Here is an 18,439-nt window from a genome sequence, read left to right as displayed (position 1 = left end):
AAAAAAAAAAAATGTGGAACACTTTTGTGGCTGTAGGCGGAGCCGTACCATAATTAGGGGGCGTGGCATTCGTTGTAGGCGTGGCTTAGGGAAAATATACAAGTGTGCCGTGGCGAAAAATGGGCGTGGTTTACGTGACATGGTGGGCGTGACTCAAGAGGGTGTGGTTAGAGTCTGAGATGAATGATGGAGAGGGAAAGGGGGAGAGGGGGAGAGGGGGAGATGGGGAGAGGGGGAAAGGGGGAGAGGGAAATGACGCAACAGCAGCCCCAGATCCTACACAATAAAAATATGTGTATTCTAGAAAGTTTAACAATCATCAGATAAAGTTATTCCAAACACCTGGTGTTAGCACTTCAATCATCCCGGCACCATGGTTGTTATGGTGTCAGGATGATTAAAGAGCCCCCACCTCACACCAGGAGTCCCCGGCGGAGCCCCCCCTCACACCAGGAGTCCCCGGCGGAGCCCCCCCTCACACCAGGAGTCCCCGGCGGAGCCCCCCCTCACACCAGGAGTCCCCGGCGGAGCCCCCCCTCACACCAGGAGTCCCCGGCGGAGCCCCCCCTCACACCAGGAGTCCCCGGCGGAGCCCCCCCTCGCATCAGGAGTCCCCGGCGGAGCTCCACCTCGCATCAGGAGTCCCCGGCGGAGCTCCACCTCGCATCAGGAGTCCCCGGCGGAGCTCCACCTCGCATCAGGAGTCCCCGGCGAAGCCCCCCCTCGCATCAGGAGTCCCCGGCGGAGCCCCCCCTCGCATCAGGAGTCCCCGGCGGAGCCCCCCCTCGCATCAGGAGTCCCCGGCGGAGCCCCCCCTCGCATCAGGAGTCCCCGGCGGAGCCCCCCTCGCATCAGGAGTCCCCGGCGGAGCCCCCCCTCGCATCAGGAGTCCCCGGCGGAGCCCCCCCTCGCATCAGGAGTCCCCGGCGGAGCCCCCCCTCGCATCAGGAGTCCCCGGCGGAGCCCCCCCTCGCATCAGGAGTCCCCGGCGGAGCTCCCCCTCGCATCAGGTGTCCCCAGTGGAGCCCCCCTTACGATTCCCAGAGCTTTTCTTCCAATAATAATAATCCAAAAAGTGACTAAAAAAAACAAACGAAACTCCATATTAAGCCCCGGACCATTTGGCTGGCAAAAGACCAGAGACCAGAGCGTTTTTTGCGATTCGGCACTGCGTCGCTTTAACTGACAATTGTGCGGTCGTGCGACGTGGCTCCCAAAAAAAAAAATTGACGTCCTTTTTTTCCCCCACAAATAGAGCTTTCTTTTGGTGGTATTTGATCACCTCTGCGGTTTTTATTTTTTGCGCTATAAACAAAACAATAGCGACAATTTTGAAAAAAAATTCATTATTTTTTACTTTTTTGCTATAATAAATATCCCCAAAAAATATATAAAAAAACATTTTTTTTCCTCAGTTTAGGCCGATACGTATTGTTCTACATATTTTTGGTAAAAAAAAAAAAAAATCACAATAAGCGTTTATTGATTGGTTTGTGCAAAAGTTATAGCATCCACAAAATAGGGGATAGTTCTATGGCATTTTTATTAATATTTTTTTTTTTTTACTAGTAATGGCGACGATCATTTTTATCATAACTGCGACCTTATGGCGGACAGATGGGACCATTCACATTCATACAGCGATCAGTGCGATTAAAAATGGATTGATTACTGTCTAAATGTGACTGGCAGGGAAGGGGTTAACCATTAGGGGCCGGTGAAGGGGTTAAGTGTGTCCTAGGGAATGATTCTAACTGTGGGGGGGAGGGGCTATGTGTGACATGACACTGATCACCGCTCCCGATTACAGGGTGCTGTGATCAGTGTCCTGCCACTATGCAGAACGGGGAAATGCTTGTTTACATCAGCATTTCCCCGTTCTTCCTCTTCGTGAGATGATAGCGGGTATCCCCGCGGACATTGAGTCCGCAGGACCTGCAATCACACTCACGAAGGTAGCGCCCGGTGTTCTGGCGAGAAAGTTCCCCTCGGCGGATAAGGACCCCCCCCCCGCCTGCGCAGTAGGAGCCAGCGGAAATAGCCGAATAGTTTGAAATCAGCTGTACACGGCGCCTGTAAGAGGGCTCCTCGCAGGCTCGCTGCGCTTCGGGCACGGCCTCGCTTCGCTCGGCACTTTTTTATTCTCCCTCTAGGTCCACTTGGATGGTGGGGCTTCAACCTGAACCCAGGCGCCGTGTACAGCTGATTGAAGATTTTCAGCTTCAGCTATCTTCGGCGGCTCCTAGTAGTTCGTACTGCGCAAGCGCTGCGCCTGCGCAGTACGGGGGGGGGCCCTTATCCGCCGGGAGGAACTTTCTTGGCAAGACACCGGCGCGTGCGCCCGCAAACTGCTTCCTAAAGGGCAACGTCCAGGTACAATAATCTGCCTGTACGTGCCCTTCTGCCAACGTAACAACATTCTAATAATTGTCAAATAAGAATTTGCCAATCAGTTACTATGCCCTGTAGTCACAAAGTTATATCACAGTAGATGAGTAGAATGAGAACGTGGATGGCGCTGCTCTTAATGCTAATTACTGGGTGCAATAAAAGAGAATAGAATATCCCAGGATTCACACTGAATAGAAATAACTTTGATATATAAAACCTCCAATAATATCAAACCTTACTAAAAATTTTTTGGCTGAGAAATAGGCCAAGTAATCATGGATAAGCAAATTAAACAAACTCACCAGTAATCACAAAATTAGGTGTGTTCCCCCTATGGGGTATGAGTGTCATCCAAAGTGAAAATATATACCAAGGTGAGAAAATATAAATGAAAGGATCCCTAGTTGTAGAGAATTAAAGTAAAACAGTGCAAACCAAAAATCAGTGTAAGAAAGGGAAAAATCAAAAAATAAAAATAACTTTTAACCCAAAAGTATTGGGACAAAATGGCACCAAAGGATATTCAAAAGTATTGGGACATTAATAAGGAAAGATATATTTGTTGTGCAAATGTGGTTAGTGCAGTATCTACATATCCCCTTCCGTGTTTATATGCAGGAAATCTTACAAATATAAACACGGAAGGGGATATGTAGATACTGCTACAACTAGGGATCCTTTCATTTATATTTTCTCACCTTGGTATATATTTTCACTTTGGATGACACTCATACCCCATAGGGGGAACACACCTAATTTTGTGATTACTGGTGAGTTTGTTTAATTTGCTTATCCATGATTACTTGGCCTATTTCTCAGCCAAAAAATTTTTAGTAAGGTTTGATATTATTGGAGGTTTTATATATCAAAGTTATTTCTATTCAGTGTGAATCCTGGGATATTCTATTCTCTTTTATTGCACCCAGTAATTAGCATTAAGAGCAGCGCCATCCACGTTCTCATTCTACTCATCTATTGTAAAATTAGACCCTTAGGGGTACTAATTAGAGATAGGCAGCAGCTCTTACTCTGTCCTAAGCGCGGATTCATTCTTTTATAACAAAGTTATATCACGCTCACTGACAAGAACCTGTCTCCACTAATGGGGACATCTTGGTGGAGTCACCTGCCTAAGTTCCTAGGCATTTTCGTCGTCAGAAAAATGGCCGCCGCTCTGATCTCCGTTTGCTTTATTAGAGACAAGATTATAAACCGTGGTAGCTCGGAGCTGTCAGCGGACTGGTGACTACTTTCCCTTTCGGATAGTTTATATAGTTACAAAATTGGCAGAAACTCATCAGCGGTCACATGACAATGACAGTCAATAAAACCCACAGCCATTCCTCTCCACGTCTCTCTCAGACACAGGGGCCGGCCTTGGCAGCGGTAACGCCCATGGGAGGCGTGGTTGGTCGGCAGGCGGGATTTCTACTGTGCCTAGCTAAATCGAGAGGGGCGGAGACATTTTGAGCACGTGTTTACAGCTGCCTAATGATTTGCGGTGGTAGATGGTCTTGCATGTGTCTCTGCTGAGCACACACGGGACGATCTGATTGGTTGTATGGAGGTTGAAGTCTCATGCACGCTGTCAGGGTTGATGCTCCTAATTTAGAGGAACTATCCATCTTTTGGAACCAGAGCCCTCTGTACCACTTTCCTTCTCAGTCATCATTCTTTTGATTCTGACCTTTCCCATAAAAAAAGTTATAATAATAAGCAAAAAGTACTATTTAGGTACTAAAAGTGTTTTTGAAACCTAAAATCTTGTATAAAAAAAAATTTAAAAAGGCCCCATTGACACCTGTGCATCGCATTGCTGCACGGTTTTTATTTTTTTTTGCACAACACAAAAAGTTCCCGCACCTTTATTGGGTGCAGAGATTGGCACTTTTTTTTTTTTTTTTTTTACAGGGTGTTTCAGCTCTTTTGTTTTGCAACAAAACACGTATTTGCTGGCTGCTTTTGTACTTACCACCGTGGGTGATGAGCTATCAGTGCCCACAAAGCTGGTGCAGGTGTCCACAGGTTTAAAATCCCCCCTCTTCTTACTGCAGTGCTTCTAGGACAGGTCAGAGTTATTCTGATTGGTCAGCGCCAGCAAAGAGCAACGCTCTACTCCATCCTGGAAGTACTGCAAAAAGAAGTGGGAGAAGAGCATGAATATCAATTCATCACTTCCCGGGATCGCCACGCCATGCGTGGGCACTGACAGCTCTGCATCCACAGAGGCAAGTACAATGGGGACGGGGGCGGGGGCATAGGAACAAAGGAATAACCCCCTCAATCGGGACTTTGACAGACCACCCACTCAGAAATAGATAAAATATCATCTTTAACCGCTTGATATCCGCGCTATAGCCGAATGACGGCTACAGCGTGGACCTTAATTCCCGGGAGGCCGTCATATGACGGCCTCCCCTGTGCACGCGCCCTGCAGGGCGAGCACCGAGCGCGATGTGATCACCGAGTCACTGAGACTCGGCTGATCACCGATCCAAGTAAGGGGCCGGTCCCGGCCCCTTACCATGTGATCAACTGTCAGCCAATGACAGCTGATCACATGATCAAAACAAAAGCTCTGTGATCGTTTTTTTTTCCTCCTCGCGCTGACAGTGCGAGGAGAAAAAAAAGCCGATCACCGGCTCGTTAGCAAGAGACATCGGTCCCGAAGAGGAGGAGGCAATAATGCCTCGATTGTGCCACAAGTACCCCCTGCCAGTGCCACCTGACACATTGCCACCTGACAGTGCCCACAGTGCCCACCCATGCCATGTATCAATGCCCATGAGTGCCAACTATCAATGCCCACAAGTGTCACCTATCAATGCCCACCAGTGGTGCCAATCAGTGACACCTAGCAGCAGTGCCGGGACAAGGTCACCCAGTGCGAACATACCAAATTGCGCCCTCCCCCCCCCCCCATTTACAGTGCAAGGGTTCAGTAGCAAGTGATGCAGAGCTCAGGAATGGAAAAAAAAAACATATTAAGGATTGTGGAAATAGGGTTCAGAAGACTGGTATAAAACCCAATATGTTATATATTGCAGTTTAACAATCATTAGATGTGGTGGCTGCATTAGTTTTATTTTAGGCTTTTCCCCTCTGTTTTCACCTGGCGATCTGGCCAGTGGCATATGTCCTGTATTAGAGTGCCCCCAATCTGGATAAAGGAGCACAGAAGGCACAGCTGATAGCAGCATAGTCAGTCTGGGAAGGAGGGTAGTGTTAGATGTACTAGCAGATTTAGCCAAACTCAATAGCCTATGAAAAACAGGATCACACATTCTCCACACTTCAGCACACTGGACTCCTCTACTTTCTGCTCTGCTGTCTAAAGTCAACATGGGAAAGAGAATGAGGAGGACACGCTCTGACACACAGGGGGCTCTGACACACAGGGGGGCTCTGACACACAGGGGGCTCTGACACACAGGGGGGCTCTGACACACAGGGGGCTCTGACACACAGGGGGGCTCTGACACACAGGGGGGCTCTGACACACAGGGGGCTCTGACACACAGGGGGGCTCTGACACACAGGGGGCTCTGACACACAGGGGGGCTCTGACACACAGGGGGCTCTGACACACAGGGGGCTCTGACACACAGGGGGGCTCTGACACACAGGGGGGCTCTGACACACAGGGGGCTCTGACACACAGGGGGCTCTGACACACAGGGGGCTCTGACACACAGGGGGGCTCTGACACACAGGGGGGCTCTGACACACAGGGGGGCTCTGACACACAGGGGGCTCTGACACACAGGGGGGCTCTGACACACAGGGGGGCTCTGACACACAGGGGGCTCTGACACACAGGGGGGCTCTGACACACAGGGGGCTCTGACACACAGGGGGCTCTGATTCCCAACAACATCGATGGCATTTGCAGCTTGCTGAAATAATGTTTCCCCAGCCTTTATCCCCAGTCTGCACATGTACAGAGCTCTATGCTAACACCTCAGCTCTTTTCTGGGAATGTGGGGCTGACAGAGCAGGGGAGGGCTCAATAGACTGACAGGAGACTGAGCTAATAGGGACAGGTATTTATTTTTTCATTGCACCCAGCTTATATCAGGCAAATAATATAGTAAGTACACTGCTGTTAGTGAGACATATCCTGTGTTTAGGATGGGAGACAGCTGGGGGGAGTTAGTTAAGCACTGGATCCCCTCCCTATACACAAGTACTAGATGGATCAGCAGAGAACATTAACAAATGAAAAGTCCCAGTATATTCCCAACATATATAAGAATTGTTCTTCACTTTTTGTAAACCTGCTCTGCAAAGTACAGGGCGAGTTTACAGCACAGCCAGGTAGAGTTTGGAAGGCAGAGCAGTGGGGACTCACATGGAAGAAAACTAACATCCATCCTGTGAGATCTTCATGTTGGGAGAGCTGTATGATGTATGCAGGGGGCGGAAAGCAATGATCGGAACTGCACTGTTGTATCATCTTGCTCCGCCCACCTGTAGAGGAGCTCTCAGTGTCACAGCCCGATCCAGCCAGCCAGACTGATGAGAAATCAAGGCCAGTAGAATGAATTTTTCTCCCTCTGTGCCAGAATGTGGTTGCCGCTGTAGAGAGGAGGCAAGCAATATGTATGGGTGCATCCTCAGCCCACTTTTTGGGCAGACTGTCCAATTGAGTGGAGCCATAACCTAAATATTCTCTGCATGCTCATGCTGCTGTCGGCGACCTAGAGCCCCCCTCCCACACTCCTCCCACACCCTGCCCAGGGCAGCCGATCCTCCCGCCCACCCCTTGTACCGGCCCTGCTGCCTATAGATGGCAGTGCTGAGCCGATGACGTCACTGAGAATCCAGCTTCAAGATAAAGAGAGCACTGCTTTAACCTCGCCGGACGCAGTGGCGTGTGTCCTTAATCCAAGCCAACTGGGAGGTATATCGTCAGGTCCACGAGTTCTAGTCTACCCTGGGGCTTGTGGATCGGGTGTGCAAAGCACACTTTTTTTTCCTACATTTTTTTAATTATTCATTTTATTTATGGTATTTATGATTTTCATTTATTATTTTTATACCCCTTTATATTTATTCATTATTCATTTCATCAAGCACCCATTTTTATACACCATTATTTATTTTTAGATTTACCCATTATTATATTTTTTTTTTCTTTTTCTACACCATTTTTTATTTTTCATATGCATTTATTATTTTTATACACCCTGATTCATAGTTATTTTTATATTTATTAATTATTATCCTCATTATTTTTCTTTATTTTTATACACCCTTATTTAGAGTTATTTTTATATTTATTAACTATTATATTTATCATTATTATTTATTTTATACACCCTTTTTTTTTATCTTTATTCTTTAAATTTATTCATAAATGTATCCTTTTTTATTTTTTTATATACATTTTTATTCATTATCTTTATTTTTTTATGTATATTTATACTCTCTTATTTTTTTATTTTATATTACTTTTATTTGTTTATATTTTTAACCTATTTTTTTCCATTCACAATCTTTTATTTATATTTATTTATTATTAATGTCATCGCACACCCATTTTTATTTTTATACACCGTTATTTATTTTTAGATTTACTCATTATTAAGAAAGCGGGGCCCCATTCACAGGGGCCCTGGGGCCCAGGAACCATTCCTAACAAGGAAGTGACCTGGTGTAGTATAAAAGGGGTTTTTAACCGATTCAGCCCTCGGAAGATTTTACCCCCTTCCTGACCAGAGCACTTTTTACGATTCGGCACTGCGTCTCTTTAACTGACAATTGCGCGGTCGTGCGACGTTGTACCCAAACAAAATTGACGTCCTTTTTTTCCCCCCACAAATAGAGCTTTCTTTTGGTGGTATTTGATCACCTCTGTGGTTTTTATTTTTTGCGCTATAAACATAAAAATAGAGCGATAATTTTGAGGAAAAAAAAAGCAATATTTTTTTACTTTTTGCTATAATAAATATCCCCCAAAATATAAAAAAAACCCTTTTTTTTCCTCAGTTTAGACCAATATGAATTCTTCTACGTAATTTTAGTTAAAAAAAATCGCAATAAGCGATTGGTTTGTGCAAAATTTATAGCGTCTACAAAACGGGACAGTTTTATGGCACTTTTATTAATTTTTTTTTTTTAATTAGCAATGGCGATCTGCGATTTTTACCGTGACTGCGACATTATGGCGGACAATTTTGACACTATTTTGGGACCATTGTCATTTATACAGCGATCAGTGCTTTAAAAATGCACTGATTACTGTGTAAATGACCCTGGCAGGGAAGGGGTTAACCACTAGGGGGCAGTGAAGGGGTTAAGTGTGTCCTAGGGAGTGATTCTAACTGTTAGGGGGGGATGGGCTTCAACACACAGGACAGTGATCACTGCTCTCGATGACAGGGAGCAGTGATCTCTGTCATGTCACTAGGCAGAACGGGGAAATGCTTTGTTTACAAAAGTATCTCCCCGTTCTACCTCTCCGTGACACGATTGCGGGCATCCGACCGACATCGAGTCCACGGGACCCGCTGTCACGGAGGACGTGGCACTCGCGCGCCCGCAACACCGCTTCTTAAAGGGGACATACCTGTTTGCCCTTTTGCCCCCAGTGCCATTCTGCTGATGTACATCAGCGTGCGCTGGTCAGCAAGCGATTAAAATAGAAATGGTAAGCAAAACATTTGTGTATAGATATAAAAAATAAAAAAATTATAAATATCTTTGTTGCCTTTTTTATAAGTGATCACATTCCCTCTGTTCTCAGCTGCATAAGAGCTTGGGGAGGAGAAGCAGCAGCACACTGATCTTCTCAGTGAAAAGCTGTGCAGTGGGGGGGGGGGGGTGTCAGGACAAGTCTGATCATTGGAGGAGAGCAGGCTGAGTTCCCATCATAGCTAGAGAACTGACCACGCTGTGCTCTCCTGCTTAGTGTGGTCAGTTTTTATTAGGAAAGCAGAGGGACTGACAGACACACCAGGGATTTCACATAAAGGAAGCAAAACAAAGAGAACAGGAGACTTTCTCATACAAGTACATGGTACAGCAGGCACATATCAGGAATAGGAAATGTTGGGGTAACAAACACCTTCCATTCTGGGCCAATTCTGACATCTCTCTCATACACGGAACAATTCGTTTTTTTTTTCTTGGAACCCACAAATATTATATATTTTATAATCAGAGACCTTGGAGATTAAAAATGGTGGGTGTTGCAGTTTTTTATGTCACAAGATATTTGCATAGTGGATTATCAATTATCAAACTTTTTAGGAAAAAAATACACTGAGTTTTAGTACATAGAAATGCAGTCTAATACTCAGTTGTTTGGTAAAAAAAAAAAAAAGTTCCGCCGAGTATATAGACACCTAACACGCCATGCTTTAAAATTGTGTATGCCCGTGGAACAGCGCTAAACTATATTACCTAAAAATTTTCATAGGAGACACTTTAAAAGCCTTGACAGGTTACCAATTCAGAGTTACACAGGAGGTTTAAATTTTTTTTGGATTAACTTTATTGCTATCACAAGGGATGAACAACATCCCTTGTGACCGCATGAGCCTTGACAGGTCCTCTTTATGGTAAGATCTGGGGTCTTTCAGACCCCATATCTCTCCTATGCCCTCCAAAGCATCCGATCTGAGTTTGGTTTGATCGCCTGTAGAATTAAGATGCTGTTGCTCCCAACGTAGAACTCAACATTTTATCTGGCATAATGCAATGTCCGATAAAAGCAGGAATGTGTATTAAGCCAATTTGTCTCCATACACCTTCTTGGACTGGGTGTTTGCTAGGCGCTGACAGTATGGGGGAGATTTACTACAACTGGAAAGTGTAAAATCTGGTGCAGCTCTACATAGAAACCAATCCGCCTCCAGGTTTTATTGTCAAAGCTTCATTGAACGAGCTGAAGTTAGAAGCTGATTGGCTACCATGCACAGCCGCTCCACATTCTGAGTGCTCCAGTTTTAGTAAATCTCCCCCATTGTACATGGCACCTTTTCTGTAACCCGTGTGAATGTAACATTACAGAACTATATATATACAATTATTTTGCCATGTGTCTTTGTATATTTAACTTGCTCTCCAACAATTGTTTTTCTTTGTCGCAGTCCTAATTGGCTGTTTTACTTTTGATTGACAGGCCAGATTCTAAAGCCGTAGTTCTGGTGGAATCCGGGATCAGAATTCACACCACGGAGTTTGAATGGCCCAAGAATATGATGCCATCTGGGTTTGCAATGAAGGTTTGAAGGAAATCAATTACAGTCTCACTCAAAACATTAGTCATGTCATGGTCTTCTGAAGCTAGTCATAGTCATTACATTCTTAGTGCACAAACTCCTTTTGGAATAGTTATGTAGTATATGGTAGGCCCTCAGACTACATGGTAGGCCCTCAGACTACATGGTAGGCCCTCAGACTACATGGTATTCCCTCCGACTACATGGTATGCCCTCCGACTACATGGTATTCCCTCCGACTACATGGTAGGCCCTCAGACTACATGGTAGGTCCTATGGTAGGCCCTCAGACTACATGGTAGGCCCTCAGACTACATGGTAGGCCCTCAGACTACATGGTATTCCCTCCGACTACATGGTATTCCCTCCGACTACATGGTAGGCCCTCAGACTACATGGTAGGCCCTCAGACTACATGGAATTCCCTCCGACTACATGGTATTCCCTCCGACTACATGGTATTCCCTCCGACTACATGGTATGCCCTCCGACTACATGGTAGGCCCTCAGACTACATGGTAGGCCCTCAGACTACATGGTAGGCCCTCAGACTACATGGTATTTCCTCAGACTACATGGTAGGCCCTCAGACTACATGGTATTCCCTCCGACTACATGGTATTCCCTACGACTACATGGTAGGCCCTCAGACTACATGGTAGGCACTCAGACTACATGGAATTCCCTCCGACTACATGGTATTCCCTCCGACTACATGGTATTCCCTCCGACTACATGGTATTCCCTCCGACTACATGGTAGGCCCTCAGACTACATGGTAGGCCCTCAGACTACATGGTAGGCCCTCAGACTACATGGTATTTCCTCAGACTACATGGTAGGCCCTCAGACTACATGGTAGGCCCTCAGACAACATGGTAGGCCCTCAGACAACATGGTAGGCCCTCAGACTACATGGTAGGCCCTCAGACTACATTGATGGCCTTTTTCTGGCACCATCCTTCTATGTTTCTCACGAGCTTCCCAAGTATTATTTGATTGGTATGGTTGTCTGTTGAGCAGTTGGATCTTTTTTGAGATGGCCTTGGGCCAACCTTGTTTAAGAAAAGCCTTTTGGCATTCCAGCTGTGTAGGGTTTAACCACCTCCTGCCTGGTCTATTGTAAAATTACAGCCGCCCCGGAGCCTCTGTCTTCTGGGTGGACGTTATATGACACCCTCCCGGTTGCGTGCCTTGTGTGTCCCCTAGGGGTGTTTCGTCACATATGGCGACCCATCACATTTGGCTGCCCGCTGGAGTGGGCATGCGCGACGCCGCCATATGCGTTCCAACACTTATAAAACTTTTGTCACTTTTAACACTTTTTTAAAAGTGTTTAAAAAAATAAAAAGTGTTTTTGTCACTTTTAACACTTTTAAAACGTAAAGTTTTAAAAGTGTTGGAACGCATATGGGGCGCTGTCGCGCATGCGCACTCCAGCGGGAAGCCAAATGTGATGGGTCGCCATATGTGACAAAACAGGGGCCGTGCAGTGGCACAATCTGTGACCTGCTGTGTCCACCAGACACAGCGGAAGACAGATCGCTATACCGGGCCGGCCCTGGTACCATGTGATGGCTGTGACCAATCACAGTAGTGATCACATGTCAAATGTACACAATGGCTTATAGTCATAGCCAATCATTGTGTACTGTTGTGATCTCTGTGATTGGTCCCTGTGATCACATGGTACAGACAGGGCTAATCACAGCACACCTGTACCATGTGATAGCCAATCACAGCTATTGCAATAATACATAATGACACATGAATTGATGCCATTCATAAAAAATAAGCGAGTACACCCCTCACATTTTGTAAATATTTTATTATCTTTTCATGTGACAACACTGAAGAAATGACACATTGCTACAATGTAAAGTAGTGAGTGTACAGCTTGTATAACAGTGTAAATTTGCTGTCCCCTCAAAATAACTCAACACATAGCCATTAATGTCTAAACCGCTGGCAACAAAAGTGAGTACACCCCTGAAAATTGTGAAAAAGTGAAAATGTCCAAATTGGTCCCAAAGTGTCAATATTTTGTGTGGCCACCATTATTTTCCAGCACTGCCTTAACCCTCTTGGGCATGGAGTTCACCAGAGCTTCACAGGGTGCCACTGGAGTTCTCTTCCACTCCTCCATGACGACATCACAGAGCTGGTGGATGTTGGAGACCTTGCACTCCTCCACCTTCCGTTTGAGGATGCCCCACAGATGCTCAATAGGGTTTAGGTCTGGAGACATGCTTGGCCAGTCCATCACCTTTACCCTCAGCTTCTTTAGCAAGGCAGTGGTCGTCATGGAGGTGTGTTTGGGGTCGTTATCATGTTGGAATACTGCCCTGCGGTTAAGTCTCTGAAGGGAGGGGATCATGCTCGACTTCAGTATGTGACAGTACATTTTGGCATTCATGGTTCCCTCAATGAACTGTAGCTCCCCAGTGCTGGCAGCACTCATGCAGCCCCAGACCATGACACTCCCACCACCATGCTTGACTGTAGGCAAAAAACACTTGTCTTTGTACTCCTCACCTGGTACCGCCACACAGGCTTGACACCATCTGAACCAAGTAAGTTTATTTTGGTCTCATCCCCAAAAATGGGGATATTTATTACAGCAAAAAGTACAAAATATTGTTTTTTTTTTTCAAAATTGTCGCTATTTTTTTGTTTATAGCGCAAAAAATAAAAACCGCAGAGGTGATCAAATACCACCAAAAGAAAGCTCTATTTGTGGGGAAAAAAGGACGTCAATTTTGTTTGGGTGCAACGTCGCACGACCGCGCAATTGTCAATTAAAGTGACGCAGTGCCGAATCGCAAAAAAATGGCCTGGTCATTCAGCAGCCAAATCTTCCAGGGCTGAAGTGGTTAACCACTTGTTTACCGGGCACTTAAACCCCCCTCCAGACCAATTTTCATTTTTCAGCGCTGTCGCACTTTGAATGACCATTGCGCGGTCATACAACACTGTACCCAAATTAAATTTTTATCATTTTTTTCCCACAAATAGAGGTTTCTTTTGGTGGCATTCGATCACCTCTGCGGTTTTTATTTTTGTTAAAAAAAATTTAAAAAGACTGAATTTAAAAAAATATATATATTTTTTTTATATTTTGTTATAAAATGTTGCAAACAGGTAATTTTTCTCCTTCATTGATGTACGCTGATGAGGCTGCACTGATGGTCACCAATAGGCTACACTGATAGGCACCGATGGGCTGCACTGATGGGCACCGATAGGGCAGCACTGGTGGGCACTAAGAGGTGACACTGAGAGGTGGCACTGAAGGGCATTGATAGGTGGCATTGGTGGGCACTGAGAAGTGGCACTGATAGGTGGCACTGATAACTGGCAGTGATGGGCACTGATAGGTTACACTAAAAGGCAGCACTGCTAGGTGGCACTGATTGGCACCACTGGTGGGCATTGATAGGTGGCACTTGTGGGAATTGACAGGTGGCACTGGCAGGTGGCACTGGCAAGCACAGAGGAGGAGGCAGATGTGCCTCCTTCCTCTTCGGACCGATGTCCCTTGAACATAAGCCGGTGATCAGCTTTTTTTTCTCCTCACACTGTCAGCGTGAGGAGAAAAAAAAACAATTACCGAGCTTTTGTTTACACACGTGATCAGATGTCATTGGCTGACAGCTGATTACGTGGTAAGGGGCCGCGATCGGCCCCTTACTCGGATCGGTGATCACCCGAGTCTCGGTTAATCACGCCGCGCGTGCCCTGCAGGGGGAGCGCTGGGAGCGCGCAAAGGGGAGGACGTCCTATGATGGCCTCCGGAAATTCAGGTCCACGCTGGGGCCGTCATTCGGCTACAGCACGGACCTCAAGTGGTTAAAGTATAACTAAAGGCAAAACTTTTGTTTTTTGGTTTTTTTTTTTAGATAGAGGGCAGAGAGATTAGAACACCTGTCAATTTTGATTGCTGTCTCTGCCCCCATTATGGAGATTCTCCCTCTGTTTGTCCTGTTTACCATTATCATTGAAAAGGAAAATAAAGAAGATCCCACATTTTTGGATTGTCCCCTGAAAAGTAATAGAGGGGGAAATCTTCCAATGGGGCATGAGTTCTGGTGACCTGGGGGTCCCAAGGGATTCCCCTCATTTTCTGGTATTTCCTCTCACTTCCTTTTTTGGCTATGGGACAGGAAGTGAAGGGAAGTCTCCCTGCATTGGGACACAAATGGTGAAAAAAAAAAAAAAATCTGACAGGGGTTATCATAGTTGCCAACATTGTAAAAAAAAAAAAAAAAAAAAATGTGGAACACTTTTGTGGCTGTAGGCGGAGCCGTACCATAATTAGGGGGCGTGGCATTCGTTGTAGGCGTGGCTTAGGAAAATATACAAGTGCGCCGTGGCGAAAATGGGCGTGGTTTACGTGACATGGTGGGCGTGACTCAAGAGGGTGTGGTTAGAGTCTGAGATGAAGAGGGAAAGGGGGAGAGGGGGAGAGGGGGAGATGGGGAGAGGGGGAAAGGGGGAGAGGGAAATGACGCAACAGCAGCCCCAGATCCTACACAATAAAAATATGTGTATTCTAGAAAGTTTAACAATCATCAGATAAAGTTATTCCAAACACCTGGTGTTAGCACTTCAATCATCCCGGCACCATGGTTGTTATGGTGTCAGGATGATTAAAGAGCCCCCACCTCACACCAGGAGTCCCCGGCGGAGCCCCCCCTCACACCAGGAGTCCCCGGCGGAGCCCCCCCTCACACCAGGAGTCCCCGGCGGAGCCCCCCCTCACACCAGGAGTCCCCGGCGGAGCCCCCCCTCACACCAGGAGTCCCCGGCGGAGCCCCCCCTCACACCAGGAGTCCCCGGCGGAGCCCCCCCTCACACCAGGAGTCCCCGGCGGAGCCCCCCCTCACACCAGAGGTGTCCCCGGCGGAGCCCCCCCTCGCATCAGGAGTCCCCGGCGGAGCTCCACCTCGCATCAGGAGTCCCCGGCGGAGCTCCACCTCGCATCAGGAGTCCCCGGCGGAGCTCCACCTCGCATCAGGAGTCCCCGGCGAAGCCCCCCCTCGCATCAGGAGTCCCCGGCGGAGCCCCCCCTCGCATCAGGAGTCCCCGGCGGAGCCCCCCCTCGCATCAGGAGTCCCCGGCGGAGCCCCCCCTCGCATCAGGAGTCCCCGGCGGAGCCCCCCCTCGCATCAGGAGTCCCCGGCGGAGCTCCCCCTCGCATCAGGTGTCCCCAGTGGAGCCCCCCTTACGATTCCCAGAGCTTTTCTTCCAATAATAATAATCCAAAAAGTGACTAAAAAAAACAAACGAAACTCCATATTAAGCCCCGGACCATTTGGCTGGCAAAAGACCAGAGACCAGAGCGTTTTTTGCGATTCGGCACTGCGTCGCTTTAACTGACAATTGTGCGGTCGTGCGACGTGGCTCCCAAAAAAAAAAATTGACGTCCTTTTTTTCCCCCACAAATAGAGCTTTCTTTTGGTGGTATTTGATCACCTCTGCGGTTTTTATTTTTTGCGCTATAAACAAAACAATAGCGACAATTTTGAAAAAAAATTCATTATTTTTTACTTTTTTGCTATAATAAATATCCCAAAAAATATATAAAAAAACATTTTTTTTCCTCAGTTTAGGCCGATACGTATTGTTCTACATATTTTTGGTAAAAAAAAAAAAAAAATCACAATAAGCGTTTATTGATTGGTTTGTGCAAAAGTTATAGCATCCACAAAATAGGGGATAGTTCTATGGCATTTTTATTAATATTTTTTTTTTTTACTAGTAATGGCGACGATCATTTTTATCATAACTGCGACCTTATGGCGGACAGATGGGACCATTCACATTTATACAGCGATCAGTGCGATTAAAAATGGATTGATTACTGTCTAAATGTGACTGGCAGGGAAGGGGTTAACCATTAGGGGCCGGTGAAGGGGTTAAGTGTGTCCTAGGGAATGATTCTAACTGTGGGGGGGAGGGGCTATGTGTGACATGACACTGATCACCGCTCCCGATTACAGGGTGCTGTGATCAGTGTCCTGCCACTATGCAGAACGGGGAAATGCTTGTTTACATCAGCATTTCCCCGTTCTTCCTCTTCGTGAGATGATAGCGGGTATCCCCGCGGACATTGAGTCCGCAGGACCTGCAATCACACTCACGAAGGTAGCGCCCGGTGTTCTGGCGAGAAAGTTCCCCTCGGCGGATAAGGACCCCCCCCCGCCTGCGCAGTAGGAGCCAGCGGAAATAGCCGAATAGTTTGAAATCAGCTGTACACGGCGCCTGTAAGAGGGCTCCTCGCAGGCTCGCTGCGCTTCGGGCACGGCCTCGCTTCGCTCGGCACTTTTTTATTCTCCCTCTAGGTCCACTTGGATGGTGGGGCTTCAACCTGAACCCAGGCGCCGTGTACAGCTGATTGAAGATTTTCAGCTTCAGCTATCTTCGGCGGCTCCTAGTAGTTCGTACTGCGCAAGCGCTGCGCCTGCGCAGTACGGGGGGGGCCCTTATCCGCCGGGAGGAACTTTCTTGGCAAGACACCGGCGCGTGCGCCCGCAAACTGCTTCCTAAAGGGCAACGTCCAGGTACAATAATCTGCCTGTACGTGCCCTTCTGCCAACGTAACAACATTCTAATAATTGTCAAATAAGAATTTGCCAATCAGTTACTATGCCCTGTAGTCACAAAGTTATATCACAGTAGATGAGTAGAATGAGAACGTGGATGGCGCTGCTCTTAATGCTAATTACTGGGTGCAATAAAAGAGAATAGAATATCCCAGGATTCACACTGAATAGAAATAACTTTGATATATAAAACCTCCAATAATATCAAACCTTACTAAAAATTTTTGGCTGAGAAATAGGCCAAGTAATCATGGATAAGCAAATTAAACAAACTCACCAGTAATCACAAAATTAGGTGTGTTCCCCCTATGGGGTATGAGTGTCATCCAAAGTGAAAATATATACCAAGGTGAGAAAATATAAATGAAAGGATCCCTAGTTGTAGAGAATTAAAGTAAAACAGTGCAAACCAAAAATCAGTGTAAGAAAGGGAAAAATCAAAAAATAAAAATAACTTTTAACCCAAAAGTATTGGGACAAAATGGCACCAAAGGATATTCAAAAGTATTGGGACATTAATAAGGAAAGATATATTTGTTGTGCAAATGTGGTTAGTGCAGTATCTACATATCCCCTTCCGTGTTTATATGCAGGAAATCTTACAAATATAAACACGGAAGGGGATATGTAGATACTGCTACAACTAGGGATCCTTTCATTTATATTTTCTCACCTTGGTATATATTTTCACTTTGGATGACACTCATACCCCATAGGGGGAACACACCTAATTTTGTGATTACTGGTGAGTTTGTTTAATTTGCTTATCCATGATTACTTGGCCTATTTCTCAGCCAAAAAATTTTTAGTAAGGTTTGATATTATTGGAGGTTTATATATCAAAGTTATTTCTATTCAGTGTGAATCCTGGGATATTCTATTCTCTTTTATTGCACCCAGTAATTAGCATTAAGAGCAGCGCCATCCACGTTCTCATTCTACTCATCTATTGTAAAATTAGACCCTTAGGGGTACTAATTAGAGATAGGCAGCAGCTCTTACTCTGTCCTAAGCGCGGATTCATTCTTTTATAACAAAGTTATATCACGCTCACTGACAAGAACCTGTCTCCACTAATGGGGACATCTTGGTGGAGTCACCTGCCTAAGTTCCTAGGCATTTTCGTCGTCAGAAAAATGGCCGCCGCTCTGATCTCCGTTTGCTTTATTAGAGACAAGATTATAAACCGTGGTAGCTCGGAGCTGTCAGCGGACT

At 46.2% G+C, this 18,439-nt stretch overlaps 1 protein-coding gene across 1 annotated transcript in view; it reads left to right on the top strand.

Annotated features, from left to right (window-relative positions):
- CTR9 (CTR9 homolog, Paf1/RNA polymerase II complex component) overlaps positions 1-18,439 on the top strand; it is a 52,248-nt gene that overhangs the window by 23,365 nt on the left and 10,444 nt on the right.

The sequence above is a fragment of the Aquarana catesbeiana genome, linkage group LG11 (genome assembly GCF_042186555.1).
Source record: "Aquarana catesbeiana isolate 2022-GZ linkage group LG11, ASM4218655v1, whole genome shotgun sequence".
Lineage (NCBI taxonomy): Eukaryota > Metazoa > Chordata > Amphibia > Anura > Ranidae > Aquarana > Aquarana catesbeiana.
This window is presented reverse-complemented; position numbering and strand designations above follow the sequence as displayed.